Genomic DNA, 5,796 nt, shown 5'->3' on the forward strand with positions numbered 1-5,796 from the left:
AAACGAGCGCAACCCAGCAGCCATGCTTAAACCAGCATATATGCTGGTTACAGGTTGACAGTAACAGATTTGACGGTTTCAAACAAATTAGCTAATTGCTAGCTAATAGTCAAGTTCACAAATTTCACAGATTTAGCATAGGGTGATGAAATACATGATGAAAAACAGGATCATATTAATTCTCTTGACTTTTACTCTTGCGTAGGTGTTCCAGAAAGCCCATATATCAAACACCTCACCTCTGGCTAATTTATTACCGTCAAACCTCTAAAGCTTCTTGATATAAGACACCTTTTCTTTCTCTATATTTTTTTCTAAAATATGACTGTTCTATAGTTAAAAATATTCTATTCTATTCTATTCTATTCTATTCTATTCTATTCTATTCTATTCTATTCTAGTGCCCAAATAAAGTTTGAAGGTTCTGCATAGCTGTGGAGCTGATCCATGTAACCAATCGGAAGTCCAAAAGTTCTCTTACTTTGTCATATCTTCTAATTATGGATTGCGGGTATTAATTAATTAATGTCCACCCACTCCCTTTTTGTGCCTGTAGGGGTGTTGGGAACTTGCTGAATGATGGAACAAAGCGGGGCAGTAGATACATTTAGTCTCGGCGAACACTGGAAAGTCATTCAACATGACCTTCTGTCATTCCTTCACTATTGTTCCTGTCTGCTCAGAAGCTGTAAAAGGACAAGATGAGGGTTATTATATTCCAGAATCTCATTATCAAGCCTTTAAATTCCAAAATCCAATCTCTTTTACAGTTTCATATCATGGCATCAATGTGTTCTGCATGTAGAGTGGTTGATGCATTGACTGTCACGTCAAATCATGTAAAGTTGTAGACACTGAAGTCTAATTTGTTGTTTTGGCGTTCTTTTCATCATTTTCTGTAGCAATGAGTTCCATGTTCTTTTTCAAATGCGTCGTGCTTCTGCAAAACATTAACTCAAGCGGCCAAGTGTCCTCTCTGGAGAGACATACTTGTGTTATTCTAAACTCTGCCAGACACAACGAGCCCACACAGAACAAGATCAATAAATGATGTCCTTTGAAACTACTGAATGCATACCTCACTTTGAATGCAGTAGACAGTCCAGATACTTCAGCTGAAAGTGATGCAGTTACCATCTCATCAGTAGACAATAACCATAATTTATATTTTTATTTCCTGAACAGTAGGCCCGTTTCTGAAGAGAAAAGACATCCCACACACTGATGTTCTTGCATAACATCAAGTACTGTGTAGAAATGAGGTCCAATATTGTAAAAATAACTTGATTTTCACATTAGTAGAAGAAAATGTCAGCAGCTTTGACCATGCAAAACTCTCTGCCATTGGATGGTTGCAAGGACATTGCTTTGCAGTTTCTATGGAGTTGTAGGTGGTTGCCAGGTTTTATATGCTTCAATCTGATTGATAGAGGAGTGTAGGAGGTTGTCAGAGTGTTTCTATCTGATTGATATACTGTATGGGAGTGTGGGTGGTTGCCAGGGAGTTGCTATGCAGTTGCTAGGGTTTCTTTATGTAGTTGCTATGGGCTTGTGGGTGGTTGCCAGGGTGTTTATATGTGGTTGCTAGTGTGTTGTGCGTGGTTGCCAGAGTGTTTCTGTCTGACTGATAAATGGGAGTTTGGGTGTTTGCCAGAGTGGTTCTGATTGATTGGAGTGTGGATGGTTGCCAGGGAGTTTCTATGCGGTTGCTACGGTCTTTCCATGTGATTGCCGGTGGTTGCCAGGGCGTTTGTAAATGGTTACTAGTGTGTTGTGTATGGTTGCCAGAGTGTTTCTGTCAGATTGATGGGAGTGTGGCTGACATATGGTTGCTATAGAGTTGTGGGTCGTTGCCAGGAAGTTGCTATGTGGTTGCTGTGAGATTGTGGTTTGTTGCCAGAGTGTTTGTTTGCGGTTGCTAGTGGGCTTTGTATGGTTGCCAGAGTGTTTCTATCTGACTGATATATGGGAGTGTGGGTTGTTGCTAGGGTGTTTCTGTTTTTATGTGTGATGGTTTTTCTTCTATCCACCTTTTTCTTGTCTTAAAAATGGGCGCTGCCATTTGTAAATTCTATGGGTCTGGCTTCCGGTCTCATCTGCGTCCACTCCGTCCAGCTATTTTTAGCTGAACAAAACAGTTTGTTTTGCCGCTTGATATTGAAAATTGGTGTGTCTTATCATATTATTTTAATGTATTATCTTGATTATGAACACACTGGTTTGTAGTGCAAACAGTTTTACCGTTTACTGCACATTGTTATTCTCCTTGTTATTTACCTATAGCGGCTAATGAACCGGAAGACTCACCCATAGGCTTACTTTTTCTTTGAAGAAAAAGGTGGATAGGTTTTTGGGTGGTTGCCAGAATGTTTATATTGTGCTTGCTACTGAGCTTTGCGTACTTCCCAGAGTGTTTCTGTTTGATTGCTGGGATGCTGGGAGTGTGGGTGGTTGCCGGGGAGTTACTATGCAGTTGTTAGAGTTTTTATATGTGGTTGCTACTGGGTTGTGTGCGGTTGCCAGGGTCTGTATATGCAGCTGCGATGGAGTTCTGGGTGGTTACCAGGGTCTGTATTTGTGGTTGCTGTGGGGTTTTGGGTGGTTTACAGGTTGTTTATATCCGATTGCTCTGAGAGTGTGGGTGGTTGCCAGAGAGTTGCTATGGGGTTGTGGCTGATTGCCAGAGTGTTTCTATCTGACTGATATGGGAATGTGGGTGGTTGCCAGGGAGTTGCTATGCAGTTTCTAGGGTGTTTTGAGTGAGTGCCAGATTGTTTCTAAGGTGTAGCTAGAGGGTTATGGGTGGTTGCCAGGACATTGCTATGTGGCTTCTATGGGTTTGTGGGTGGTTTCCAATTTATTTTTATTTCTATGTTTTATCTAGTTGATATGGGAGTGTGGGTGGTTGCCAGGGAGTTGCTATGCAGTTGCAAAAGGGTTGTGAGTGGCTGCCAGGGTGTTTATTTGTGGTTGCTATTGGCTGTGATTGCCAGGGCGGGGCGGTTGTCAGGGTGTTTATATTCAGTTTCTGTGTGGTTGTGTGTGATTGCACAGGTGTTTAAATTCGGTTGCTAGTGAGTTGTGGGTGGTTTCTAGAGTTTTCCTCTTTGGCCATATTTACACTGTAGGTCTTGATGCCCAACTCCGATTTGTTGATTATGTCCAAATTTTTTTTTTTTTTATGACCAGCTTACATCTTCTTTTAAAAGTGACCCATATCCAATATCTGCATTTATACGAGGGTTACACTTGGCAAACCAACCCAAGGTAGAACTACTGACCCAAAAACAGGGTTTCCAGGTCTACGAAACAAAACCAATCCAATTGTTTACAACTCCAACTCTTTATGGAGTGGTGAACAGTTGTTTTGGCTGTACTGTAGATTTATATTAGTATCCATCTTAAAATGCACTTCTGCATTCTTCAATTCTCACCTTAGCTTCCGCTACGCTTATGTCACACATCATAACTTGCCTCTCTCGTCAACGCATGTACAGCAGTTGCCAGAAGCCAGTGATAGTAGTTTTTTAGCTTAACTTCAGAAGGCATTCATTAACCCACTGGAGTCGAATGGATTACTTTTATGATGGATGGATGCAATTTTTGGAGCTTCAAATATTCTATTATGCAATTTCCATAGCACAAACCATGCAAGAGTTACATACTTTTTGTTAAAATTCCTAACCCTACGTATGATGTCCTTTCTTGGCAAAAACCACCATAAAGACAATAATAATATGACCACTAATAGAATGACAATAAATTAATATATTTTCTTGGGTTTTGGATGGCGAACAACCCGGATGCACCAGATGACGGAAGGTAACGTTAATTTGTTGGATCAATATTTCAATGCGTGTTTTACAGACACGGCTGAGGTTCTTCAATGCAAAATCATTAGACTCAATGTTCCTTTTTAGGTTACAATGCATGATGTGGTGCCACAGGGCCCAGTGATCTTCTCGCTCATACAGGAAGCCCGTTTTCACCTAGGGCAGTGAGGTCTGTTTAGAAGCGATTCATTTCCTCACTCATTAGCGTAATGGAAGAATGCCCTGCTGTGAAGACCTACAAAGGCAGATAGGTAGATGCATAGCACTTGGGGAGAATATTCCACTTCATTTGAGATGAATAGTTCAACTTGCACAAAAACACACACACACATGAATGCTTCAAGATCATAATTAAACCCCAAGACCTGAAATGGTACTCTCATCCTTTTGAAAGCAGAGTCTAATTAGCAGTATTAATGTTCCTATGAGTTGCCAGGTTTGATCTATTCATACGTGTGTGTTTGTGTGTGTGCTTATGACGTACAGCTGCTTTTAATGTGTGATAAGCCCTTTCATATAGGCAATTAAAAGTACTCTTGTGCTGCCTTATTTCTCATATTTAAATCCGTTGAGGCCAGAAACACGGAGCAGAGGATATATCTATAATCATTTTAAAATTATCAACAACACATGCGGCCCTGTGCCCTGACAGTGTAATTATGAACTCTCTTTAGCAAAGTAGGGGTTTGAATGGAAATATAATCTTCATTATTTTTATTTCTGTTTTCAACGCGCAGATGTTCTCCGACAATGAATTCAGCAATACGCAGGTGGCTTGCGAATGGTCCCCTAAAGCTCCTTTTCAGTTAAGCACTCCATATATCCAGATGCAATTATGAGCCGATAACAAACATCTTAATAATTGCACTCTGAGGGTGAATCTTTTCTCACGTTAGTATTTCTAAGTATTTAATTCACTGTATTATCAATTGTACAATAGTTAGTTCCTGTTTTTGAATTGGATTGGTTGAGAGTGCTGATATTCAGCACTGGGATTTGCTAACATTCCCATCAAGTTGTGAAACGTTATTTCGAAATGTTTTCTAAACATCCAAAACGTCAAATTTTTTTTTTCTCCGTTATTGTGAGCATTACAGAAAACATTAAGGCCAAACATTGTTTGAATGTTACTTTTGAAAGTTCTCTGAATGTTAAACAAGCAATAAGTCGCAATGTTTAAATACATTAGATGAACGTCCAACTAAAATGTTTCAGAAAAATGCTTCTCGAATGATATAGCCTAAATAATGTTTAGAGAACATTATTAAAGACAAATGTTCTATTAGCAGTATTGGAACGTTTATTTATAACTTTGAGAACCTTCTCTGTTTGTATCACTCCGCTTGTCTGTGTTTCCATCAGTCACTGTGCATTAGTGATGATGATTTTTTTGTAGGTTATATAGTTACGCCAGTAGGTGGCGACAAGTGATTAATAAAATACTTTCCGTACAGCTTGCAAAGAAGTTGTTATTATTATTATTATTATTATTTGAAATTTATGAGTGTCATTGAATCATTTACTTAAAGGGGTCATATGATGCGATTTCAAGTTTTCCTTTCTCTTTGGAGTGTTACAAGCTCTTGGTGCATAAAGAAGATCTGTAAAGTTGCAAAGACTAAAGTCTCAAATCCAAAGAGATATTCTTTATAAAAGTTAAGAGTCAACCACGCCTACCTAAAACGGCTCGTTCCAACACGCCCCCACATGTCTACGTCACTATGTGGAAATATTAGCATAATGCCGCCCAAATGTGCATGCAAAGAATGAAGGCGTGGTTTCAGGAACAGCAGTCGTGTTGATGCAGCATGTCAGGGAGACGCTGTGTTTCAGTGCGAAAGCAAAAGCACTTTATTTGGCCTTCCGGAAGTAGATGCAATTAGGAATCATTGGTTAAGATTTATTTACAACAGAACAGCACAACCCAGATGTTCGAATTTGTGCAACGCATTTTATGGACGAC

Source organism: Sinocyclocheilus anshuiensis, unplaced genomic scaffold, assembly GCF_001515605.1.
Source record: "Sinocyclocheilus anshuiensis isolate Anshui unplaced genomic scaffold, SAMN03320099.WGS_v1.1 scaffold584, whole genome shotgun sequence".
In the NCBI taxonomy this organism is placed as follows: domain Eukaryota; kingdom Metazoa; phylum Chordata; class Actinopteri; order Cypriniformes; family Cyprinidae; genus Sinocyclocheilus; species Sinocyclocheilus anshuiensis.